General features: G+C 42.6%; 1 long non-coding RNA gene across 1 annotated transcript in view; it reads right to left on the bottom strand.

The window, feature by feature from the left end:
• Nucleotides 1–10,358: 10,358 nt before the first annotated feature.
• Nucleotides 10,359–11,213, bottom strand: part of LOC108414466 — a 1,318-nt gene continuing 463 nt past the window's right edge. The window contains exons 2-3 of the long non-coding RNA XR_001856871.2: nt 10,569–10,636; nt 10,359–10,449 (exon numbers count right to left, since the gene is read on the bottom strand). This is a non-coding gene — a long non-coding RNA (uncharacterized LOC108414466). The remainder of the gene's footprint in view (nt 10,450–10,568; nt 10,637–11,213) is intronic.

Here is an 11,213-nt window from a genome sequence, read left to right on the forward strand (position 1 = left end):
GTGGAATGTGGATTCTCCAGTGTGTTTGAGTGACGTGTTCATTCCCACGTTACAGACTGAACTGCAGTGAGAACTTGAATGTTTCCACCCCTGTTTAAGCAGAACAGCAAAACATGTTGATAATAATGAAGAACCCTGATAAGAAGAGAAATTGAAAGACGATGTGTGAAGAGCTTTTCGTCTTAAGTGACCCTTATTAGTCCCACAAAGGGGGAAGTTCTTCTGCTTTCAGCCTCGTCTATAAAAAAGCCTCTGCGCTCCGGTCCAGAGCTCACAGGTGAGGCGATACAGGTAAGAGTCTCTGCTCATGACGCACAAGGGGCAAAATATTCTGTATCGCAAGAAACAAAAAGAAATGGTTTGATGGCTGTTTGTACTGGAGTTTAATGGATTCATCACTTATATGAATTAAGCATCAAACAATATTACAGCTGTAAATTAAAACTTTAAATTGCAATTTTTTAAATTGTACAGATTGAATGTTTATTTATTTGTTCTTGATGTGCTGAATGAACTCGGACTGAATGTTGTCATGTTGGTGGTCTCGTCCACTGTGTGTGTTCGTGTGTGTGTGTGTGTGTGTGTGTGTGTGTGTGTGTGTGTGTGTGTGTGTGTGTGTGTGTGTGTGTGTGTGTGTGTGTGTGTGTGTGTGTGAAAAACCCAATTTTGCCCACATCATTTTATATTTGTAGATTAAAAGAAAATCTAATCTTGTTCACAGAAAGAAAGATGAACTCCTGGCAGCCTTGTGTCCCACAGTGTCAGTGCTACTGCGACTGCGGGGTCCAGGGACAACAAAACATGATGGTCGCATATACGCCTCAACAGTTTAACACACTACAGTGCCAACATCCACACGACAGTCAGCTGTCAACATTATGCAGCAACTCTGGTGTGAGTTCCTTTATCTAATCTAACCTTGAGAGTAAACTTCATATGTTCAATCTGAGCTCATTAAGATATATCTCTCTCTCTCTCTCTCTCTCTCTCTCTCTCTCTCTCTCTCTTTCTCTCTCTCTCTCTCTTTCTCTCTCTGTGCAGGCAGAAGTTTCTATTACGCAGAAGAAGTGGGTCATTGTGCAGACTTCTTCTGGACCCCGGCTAGCCCGGTAAGTAATTAAGTCAAAATGATCTCTCAATTTGATTAAAAACAAAAAATCCCTTTACAATTCAAATACTCAGCAATGTGTGACTAGTGTTGTTCATTAAAGCTTTTTTATCTAATCAGGGCCACCAATAAAATTCATTTCTCATACTGAACTTCTGAAGAAACACCACGAGTGCTGAGTTCCAGCTTCACCTGCTGTGATGTCAGATCTCTCAGTTGTTTTTGACTTTTAAAGACCCATTAAAGAGTGAAGGGATTGTGTCGGTGTTATTTCATGGTGTCTGTGATGAGCTGATTAGTTTACTCTTTTCATAACTGCATCATTTTGGGAGTTTGGTTTTATTTACACATTTATTTGAATCTTAAGTAATTTACTATCGTGCTACTTTATAATGTATATGTGTTTCTTTATTAATAGGTTTTATAGTAACTCTATTCAGAATCTTTCTGGTAATGAATCGGGCCCTTTTACTCATTACACTTAAATAAACAACATTCCTGAAAAACATCACCAGTGTTTCTGTTTATTTGTGACTTTGAGCAAATAGTGAATCATTGTACTGCACAACTAACTATAATGGAGTTCCTCGAATCATCACAACAATTTGTACAAATAGCAAAACACCATAGATGACCTGCAAAAGCCAGTCTTCTGTTCAAAACTCTTAGTTCATCTCTCAAAGTTAAATATCTGTGTCAATGAACATGTCAGTGCCATCAGAATGACAAGCCCTTGTGTTATTGTGTACGGATAAGACGGTCAAATAGCTTTGTCATGTTGTCAGTATAACCGTGTACCTGGGAGGGATGTTCTGATATAAACTATGGCTAAAATTTTCATAAAAATCTATTGTAAATTGTAGGTTACACCTTAGTGTATGTGAGAGATGTGGACAAGATTCACATTTACTCCTTTATTGTTTGTAATTTGTTGACGTTTGTCATTGTGATACAGAAAGGAAAAGACAGCACTGCAGAGCACAAAGAAATAAAAACAAAAAAAAAAAAAAAACAAAGGTACAAATGTGAACATGGGACAGTCTCCTTAGGGAAAACTGTACATCCAGTGCAATAGGAATTACAGTGCAGTCTCCCTAAACCTCCTGACGTTCCAGTCTGTTGGGCCACAAATTCTCATCCGCATCACAACAAACATCTTGTGATGCAGCGTGGAAAGAATCTTTTAAGATAAGATAAGATACTTTTATCATCCCACTGGGGGAAATTTGCATTGTTACAGCAGAATACACAGTAAGCAGATGAAGAGCAGTAAGCAGACAAGGATGTGCATCATACAAAATACAAGATATACTATAGAAATAAATGAATTAATTAACAAATAAATAAATAAAAAAAGGCGTCTGTTAGCAGAAAAATACAAAAAATAAAAACAGAATTAAGAAACTATACAGATTTACAGTTTACACATGCAGCTGTATGGATACTGCACATTTCTGAGCAGGTAATGACCGGATATCGCACTCAATCACATCAATAACTGTAGATATTGCACAGTAATGATTATGGTTACTGATATTGCGCATACCTTGCGTATGTATTGCACTTTTACCATCTATCAGCAGCAGATACTGCACATTAATTAGAGGTAAGATACAGGTCTATGTGGTGTGTTCATGATAGAGCGCACTATAGAGTGAGGTGTGAACCCATAGTGTGTTTATGGTGGAGAGTCTCTGAGTCTCTGCTTGGGGTGGTTCTGGTCGTAGAGCCGAACGGATGTGGGGAGAAAGGAGCTGCGGTATCTCTCTTTTCCGCATCGCAGGTGGAGGAGCCGGTCACTGAAGGAGCTGCCCAGTGTTGCAGCTGCCTCCTGTAGCAGGGTTGTCCGTTACGGATGCAAGCTTGGCCAACATCCTCCTCTCCGCCACCTCCCCCACTGGGTCCAGCACACAGTCCAGGACAGAATTAGGGTAACCCAGGGCTTGTTATTGGAAAAACACTGTGCACTCCTGGTGGGTACAGTGTTCTCCACACAGAACTGTATGTAGTCTGTGATGCAATGAGTAAGACCCTCAGCATCCTCACCATGTGGGTCACCGAGAACCTCCTAATCTGTTGTTTCAAAGCAGTCCTTCGGATCCTCATAGGCCCAAATTCTCGCCTGTCTTGTGGTGACAGGACACCTGTGAACAATGGGTTTGTAGACAGGCAGGAGATGAGCCAGATTGTGGTCCGACATGCCCAAGGGTGGGAGGGTGATGTGTTATATGCATCCTTGGTGTTTACAGTGTTTTATTGTCTCTTGTGTTGCAAGCCACATACTGTTTGAAGTTGGGAAGTGTGGAGGACAGGGAAGCATGATTGAAATCCCCCAAAATGAGGATGAGAGCTTGTGGATGCTGTGTTTGGAGTTTGCTTGTGACTGAGTGGACGACGTCACACGCGTCAGCGGAGGGAGGAATGTACGCAGTTATCGCGATAGCATGCAAGAAATCACGGGGTAGATAGTATGGCCACCATGCTAACAGCTAACAGTTCAACATCCCTGCTGCATGTGTCTTGGATTGCACCATATGTTGTTTATGTACACGGCCAGTCCTCCTCCTTTCCCTTGTCCTGTCTGCCCGCCGAATTTGGAAGCCCTCTGTGAAGAACAGCAGGCTGCGCTGCCGGTATTCCTGCTGGTGTCGTGTCAGCGCCGCTAACTTGTCCACTTTATTGAAGAGTGATCTTACAATCCCCACGATGACCGAGGGAAGAACGGGTTTATAGCATCTTTTCTGAGCGCGACGCCCGACACCGGGGCATCGTCCCCTTCATCGCCTCCTCAGCTCACGCAGAATCTCAGCGAAGCCGTCCGGTGTAGCAACAGCGTTCCCTGGTGTAAATGTAACCCAGTTAAAATAATACCTGTTTTAAATGAATAGACTGTGTGAAATCCCACCAAAATCCCTGTATCTGGCAGCATTGTTACACGTTATGTGTGTTAAGTGTACTGAGGTAAAGGTGTACTGTCTCTTTAAGAAGTAGCTAGACTAGCAACGCCATTTTGCGATATCCCTGAGTCAGTGGCAATACAAGCTGAGAGGAGGTCAGTACAGCTAGTTCTCTACACAAAATAATTGTTTTATAATGTTTAACACGATTTTTACTTAGTGTTTGTTGTTAAAGATAATTATAAGTGTTTCTGGTGTAGTTTTGAGCTATTTGTGTGACAATATCTGGTGGTAAGAGACTATTTTCTTTTAGTCACAAAATACATGTGCTCTACATGTGCACTCTTCACTAGGGAGCTGTAGGCCGGAGTGTATGGCTCAAATGTGCCAGCTCACAGCTGAATGTATGGAGAGGGAGACTCGATGTGTACTCTGTCTACAATATATTGTCTCTATTTTTCCTATCCAGGTATGTGCACTTTATGCTCTTTTCTACCAGTTTAAATACGGTTATTGTTTTCTGTTATCATTATATCGAGTTATATAATTACTATGCTGTTGGTACATGTTTATGCTGCAAATTTATATTTTTCTTATTTGGATAAAAAACAATGTGTTTTATTTTTCTTAAGAAAATAGGATTAATGTTAGAGTTCATAAATTTTGGTCTATAAATGTAAAATAATTTGCGCGGAGTCAGTGGGAATACAAGCTGAGAGGAGGGAGCTGTAGGCCGGAGTGTATGGCTCAAATGTGCCAGCTCACAGCTGAATGTATGGAGAGGGAGACTCGATGTGTACTCTGTCTACAATATATTGTCTCTATTTTTCCTATCCAGTAAACAACATCTGCCAACACCAGTGTGTCGCTCTTCTTCCTTCCTTCATTCGCCAATCCAAAAACAACAGAACACAACGCAGAGTAATCGTTAACGGTAGTGTGTCAGTCAAATGAACAATAAAGACTGGCAGGACACACCCGTTACATAAACAATGGAGCCCAACTCCCAAAACGAGCAGGAAAAAAACCACTGTCCTGAACATGGCTGAGTCGAGTGTAACCAGAAAATAACAAGATGACAGATACTACACAAAAACTTTAAAAAGTTTAATAGAAGTAAAAAGAATGAGCTGTTGTAATGGGCTGCCACTGAAGCGGCACCGGAACCGGAAAACCCGGTTTTAGAGTGTCTTATCCAGCAGAGGTGGATAAGATCAATCCAAATATCGATAATATCGATACCAACGCTGGTACTGATATTGATCAATACTCGTGTAAAAAGATCGATACTCAAGCTTTTTTTCTCCTGCTTGCACTGACTGCTGCGCACGCGGATTCATCAAAGTCTACTCTCTGTCAGTGCTGCAATCCCACCCCCCCCCCATAAATGAAATTTATAGTGACTTTAAACATAACAGAGGTATAAAAAAAATAAAACCACATGATTACATACAGGTTAAAGACTGTCCCAGCTGTGGCAAAATTGAGGTGGGCTACCTCAATGTAGAGTGAAATATAGTCCACTACCAGGAGATTTTTCTCCCAGAAGAATAGGTCTGTACCCACCCTTTGCCAGGGCCTGTCTTGGACTGGTGTGGGCATCAGCGGCTCTCTGTGTTATGCCCGGTGCTGTGAGCAGATACTACAATTTTCCACCAGCTTGCTGATGTGGGCAAAAAAACAAAATCAAATGTACACAAAATATCTAAACAAGCACATCTGAGGTGTTGACCATAAGAAGGCCTTAAATGGTCAGATATTTTATAGCACAGTTTCTGCCTAGGGGATGTTTTTATACCGTGTAGTCACCAGTGACTATACGTTTCAGGGATTGAAGTCCTCCAACTTCCCAAAGGTAAGACCTTTTTAATTATTGCTAGTAAACAAACCGTTTCTAAGTCGCTGTGGCAGTTGCCCATTCTTGTAAGTTACTGCAGCTACCAAACATCAAATTTAAGCTAACAGCTAGCGACTGCATTTTAGTGTGGATTAGCAGAGAAGCCTGGCCTGGACTTAAACTACAGAGTTTGCTGTTGAGATATGGACAGCAGCGAGGCTCCCTGATGTGTCGGCAAAAAACATAGGGCAAGATTACACCCGTATTAAAGAAAACAAATTACACCCATTTTGAGAATAGATTACACCCGTATTGAGGAGAATAGATCACACCCGTATTAAAGAAAACAAATTACACCCGTTTTGAGAACAGATTACACCCGTATTGAGGAGAACACATTACACCCGTATTGAGGGGAATAGATCATACCCGTATTTGGGAGAATAGATCCCACCCGCATTGAGGAGAATAGATCACACCCATTTTGAGGAGAACAGATCACACTCGTATTGAGGTCTGAGGCGATAATTGCGCGCTTAGAACTGCTTCTGGAAACTTCGAAGGGATTCACAACGCGTTTGGTGAATAAGTTATAGGTTTATTTGACGTAGTAGCAGTTTTTTTAATTTTTTTTTCTAATTTGTGAACGCTGAAATCTTCATATGTCAAAACCAAAATAAACATCACTTAAGCTAGCTTGCAAAGTTAACTAGCTAACTAGCTCGCTAGTGAGTCACTTCTTTTAGTGACTGTTTGCTCTTACAAAATAGGAGAAAGGCACCTTTATAGCTACACTACCATTTTAAAGTGAGACGGTGTCAAATTTAAGGTATAATAAGCCAGTGTGTACACTTGTTAGAGTTGCTCTCTAGCTAAATAACCCAGCTAGCTTAGCTGCGTATGCACGAGCTTAGGGTTAGCTTAGAGTTAATAGCCCTGCTGGACGACAGCAGCTCTGAGGGGCTCAAGTCTGAACGGGAGACGTCGAGTGACTGACCAGTGTTTGAATGACGGGATCGCAGGAACTAGCCAGTTAGCTAACGCCAGCTAGCTAAGGTCTGTGATGTGTGGGGCTGTTAGCTTGGTGGCCAGCAGGTTAACGGGCTCACACACCACAGAGCATGTCCGATGCTTCTCTCCAGAGGTGGGCGGATCGATCCAAATATCGATAATATCGATACCAACGCTGGTATTGATATTACAAACACATGAAAAAACACGCAGCCAAAAACGAGGAGAGAGACATCCCCCATTCTCTGGCCCAGACAGACCCAGACCCTCGACCCAGAGACAGAAGTCACTGGCAGAGGCTTTTCAGTCTAGCAGCAGAGAATATCCAGGTAGATATAGAGTGGTCATCTTCAGCATCAGTTCATATCAACTTTCAAAGTGCAGGTTACTTAAGTCATATGTTACTGGAGCCAACTAAATATATATATATATATATATATATATATAATTTAGATGTTGAAATCACCTAGTACATTTATTCCATTGTAAATTGTTATCTAAGATAACTATAGACAAAGCTTTAATGATCCCACAACAGGGAATTTTATAGAATTAAAGCACCATGCAAAATTACAAAGGATTGAAAGATACATAAGAGGTGACTAGAGAAAACCTTATGAACAGAACAATTTATCTCCATGGAATATTTGCACAGTCATACAAGTATGAAATTTATAGTGACTTTAAACATAACAGAGGTATAAAAAAAAAAACACATGATTACATACAGGTTAAAGACTTACTATATTATTATTTCCCTCAGCCGATTCCCCAAGGGCTGAGGAGATCCCCAGGAGCCTGGCAGGAATGTTATGGCAAACTTTGTTTTGTTGGCAGCGCAGCTCCTTCACTCTTTCACCATTCCTTTCAAATGGAACAGTGTACAGCATCTTCTTATTCATTTGGTGTCTTTTCAGCACCCTGTCAGTGGTTGAGATGCTGACTGTTTGGATATTTTCAAAGATGCCAGTGTCCTCTATAATGCCACTCTTTATCTCCCTTAGTGTTATGGCATTGTTTTCAACAACCATGGTGCAAATAGCGTCCTCCTGTTCAGGTGTGAAAAGGGGCCCTCTGCCACCCCTGTGAAGTTGTCTTGCAATTCTGTGTGGAAAAATAGTAATGCAAAACACAAAATTGAGTAAGAGATCACTGTATAAAGAACACTTACTATAAAATTCAAGTGGGATACTGTAATATTGTATGATGCATTACAGAAACTATACAGTATTACAGTACAGTGCCTATTGTTAGATAACATATCTGTTATGTCGACGAAAAGTGTGAATAACTGAGGACACAGTTGTTCTCCCAACATTTGGCTGCACCCTTCGACCAGCCTCAGCCACTGTAAGCCCATGATTGAGAACGTGGCCTATAAGTGTGGCTCTTGTCTCATCAGGGACACGCATATGTCCTTGGCCTCTTCCTCTGTTTTGGAAAAGAAAACAGAGGAAGAGGAGAAAGAAAAAACATACTGTACTTTTAATGCATTTTGACATGTTAATTTGGGCCTTTTATCATCAAATTTACACACAATGTAAAAGACATGTGTTTATGGGAATTTTTGACCGTTCTTCCAGAATCGCATTTGTGAGGTCAGACACAGATGTTGAAGGCCTGGCTTACAGTCTCTCCTCTAATTCATCCCAAAGGTGTTCTGTCGGGTTGAGGTCAGGACTGCAGGCCAGTCAAGTTCTTCCACACCAAACTGGCTCATACATGTCTTTATGGACCTGGTGTGCAGTCATGCTGGAACAGGAAGGGGCCGTCCCCAAACTATTCCCACAAAGTTGGGAGCATGAAATTGTCCAAAATCTCTTGGTGCTGAAGCATTAAGAGTTCCTTTCACTGGAACTAATGGGCCGAGCCCAACTCCTGAAAAACAACCCCACACCATAATCTCCCCTTCACCAAACTTTACACTTGGCACAATGCAGTCAGACAAGTACCATTCTCTTGGCAACCGTAAAACCCAGACTCGTTCATCAGATCGCCAGGCGGAGAAGCATGATTGGTCACTCCTGAGAACACGTCTCCACTGCTCTAGAGTCAGCGTCAGTGGCGTCTCTTTACATCACTGAATTTCACACTTTGCATTGCACTTGGTGATGTAAGGCTTGGATGCAGCTGCTTGGCCATGGAAACCCATTCCATGAAGCTCTCTACGCTGTTCTTGAGCTGATCTGAAGGCCACATGAAGTTTGGAGGTCTGTAGTGATTGACTCTGCAGAACGTTGGTGACCTCTGCGCATCCTAAGCAATGAGGCCCAGACCTCCCTTTCCCCAGCCACTTCCACTAGCTCCCTGTGGGGGATTCCGAGGCGCTCCCAGGCCAGCTGGGCAATATAGTCATACCAGTGTGTCCTGGGTCTTCCCCAGGGTCTCTTTCTGGGTGGACTTGCCTGTGACACCTCCTGAGGGAGACGTCCAGGAGGCATCCTAACCAGATGCCCGAACCACCTCAGCTGGCTCCTCTCGACGTGGAGAAGCAGCGGCTCTACTCCGAGTCCCTCCTGGATGACCGAACTTCTCACCCTATCTCTAAGGGAGAGTCCAGACACCCTGCAGAGGAAACTCATTTCGGCCGCTTGTATTCGCAATCTCATTCATGGTCATTATCCAAAGCTCATGACCATAGGTGAGGGTGGGAACGTAGATCGACCGGTAAATCGAGAGCCTTGCCTTATGGCTCAGCTCTTTCTTTACCACAACAGACCGGTAAAGAGCCCACATCACTGCTGACCCAGCACCAATCCGCCTGTCAATCTCCCGCTCCCTTTTACCATCACTCGTGAACAATCATCCGCTGACCCCGCTCTGTCATTTTACGTGGCCGACCACTTCATGGCTGAGTTTCTGTCATTCCCAACATTCCCAACTTCACTTTGTTATAATCCCACTGACAGTTGACTGTGGAATATTTAGTAATGAGGAAATTTCACGACTGGACTTGTTGTACAGGTGGAGTCCGATCACGGTACCACACCGGCACGGACTGAGGTTGCAAGGCGACAGGAGGTCTTAGAGCTTCCTCAGCCATTTCAGAAAATTCAGACACTTCCCCAGATTGACACTTCAATTCAGCTAATCATCATCTCTCTTAAATGTGGCAGCACTTCATAAGACCACACCCCTTTAATTAGCAGACTAATCATGATCTCACTGCTTCTTAATGATGGAGGAAAACTCCATAATAGTTTGCATTACAATTATTATTCACCATTTGCTCAAAGACACAAATAAACAAAACCACTGGTGATGTTTTTCAGGAATGTTGTTTATTTAAGTGTAATGAGTAAAAGGGCCCGATTCATTACCAGAAAGATTCTGATTAGAGTTACTATAAAACCTATTAATAAAGAAACATGTATACATTATTAAGTAGCATGACAGTAAATTACTACTTAATGTAAATGATACGAGCTCCCACAGACACCATGGAATAACACAGACACAATCCCTTCACTCTTTAATGGGTCTTTAAAAGTCAAAAACAACTGAGAGATCTGACATCATAGCAGGTGAAGCTGGAACTCAGCACTCATGGTGTTTGTTCAGAAGTTCAGTATGAGAAATGAATTTTATTGGTGGCCCTGATTAGAAAAAAAAGCTTTAATGAACAACACTAGTCACACATTGCTGAGTATTTGAATTGTAAAGGGATTTTTTGTTTTTAATCAAATTGAGAGATCATTTTGACTTAATTACTTACCGGACTCGCCGGGGTCCAGAAGAAGTCTGCACAATGACCCACTTTTTCTTCGTAATAGAAACTTCTTCCTGCACAGAGAGAGAGAGAAAGAGAGAGAGAAAGAGAGAGAAAAGAGTGAGAGAGAGGGGGGGAAGAAAGAGGGTGTGAGAGAGAGAGAGAGAAAGAGAGGGGGGAGAGAAAGAGGGTGTGAGAGAGAGAGGGAGAGGAGGAGGAGGAGGAGAGAGACAGAAAGAGAGAGAGAAAGAGACAGAGTGAAAGAGAGAGGAAATGAGAGGGGGGAGGGTGTAAGAGAGAGAAAGAGGGGGAGAAAGAGAAAGAGCGAGAGAGAGAGGGTGTGAGAGAGGAGTGGGAGAGAGAGAAAGAGAGAGCAAGAGAGAGCGAGAAAGAGAGTGAGAGAGAGTGAGAGAGAGAAAGAGAGCAAGAAAGAGTGAGAGAGTGAGAAAGAGAGTGAGAGAGAGAGAGAGAAAGAAAGTGTGAGAGAGGAGGGGGAGAGAGAGAGAGTGAGAGAGAGAGGGAGAGAGAGGGAGAGAGAGCGAGAGAGAGAGAGAGAGAGCAAGAGAGAGCAAGAGAGAGAGAGCGAGAGAGGGAGAGAGAGAGAGAGCAAGAGAAAGAGAGAGAGACAGAGAGCAAGAGAGAGAGAAAGAG

This window comes from Pygocentrus nattereri, chromosome 13 (assembly GCF_015220715.1).
Source record: "Pygocentrus nattereri isolate fPygNat1 chromosome 13, fPygNat1.pri, whole genome shotgun sequence".
Classification (NCBI taxonomy): domain Eukaryota; kingdom Metazoa; phylum Chordata; class Actinopteri; order Characiformes; family Serrasalmidae; genus Pygocentrus; species Pygocentrus nattereri.